The following is a 500-nucleotide window of genomic DNA, read 5'->3' as shown; positions in this document are numbered from 1 at the left end:
AATGTTCACTAACTCTCCCCACAGAGGTAAAGCACAGGTAATGGAGACAAAGTGATTTGTAGACACTAAGCTGAAGGTACTCAATCTCAGACTGAAAATTGACTACACCTGCAGTCAAATGTTTAATACAAGTGTGTAGAAAGGAACAGTTTGCAACATTTTAGCATTTAAGTCCAGCTAACAATCAATTTTTTTTCATTGGCTTTTGCTGTGAAATAGTTACTAATATTTTATTTTATTAAAGAAAGATAAGAGTTAACTACACTGTGTGCACAATTATTAGGCAAGTGAGTATTTTGACCATATCATCATTTTATCCATAATTTCCAACTCCAAGCAGTATAAACTTGAACGCTTATTGGACTTAATGCATATCAGGTGATGTGTTTTAGTGTAACGAGGGAGGGTGTGGCCTAAGGAGATCAACACCCTATATCAAGGTGTGCATAATTATTAGGCAGAATGTTCTCCTCTGGAAAAATGGGCCAAAAAAGAGATTT

This window comes from Monopterus albus, unplaced genomic scaffold, assembly GCF_001952655.1.
Source record: "Monopterus albus unplaced genomic scaffold, M_albus_1.0 scaffold22.1, whole genome shotgun sequence".
Taxonomy (NCBI): domain Eukaryota; kingdom Metazoa; phylum Chordata; class Actinopteri; order Synbranchiformes; family Synbranchidae; genus Monopterus; species Monopterus albus.
Note: the sequence above shows the minus strand (reverse complement) of the source record.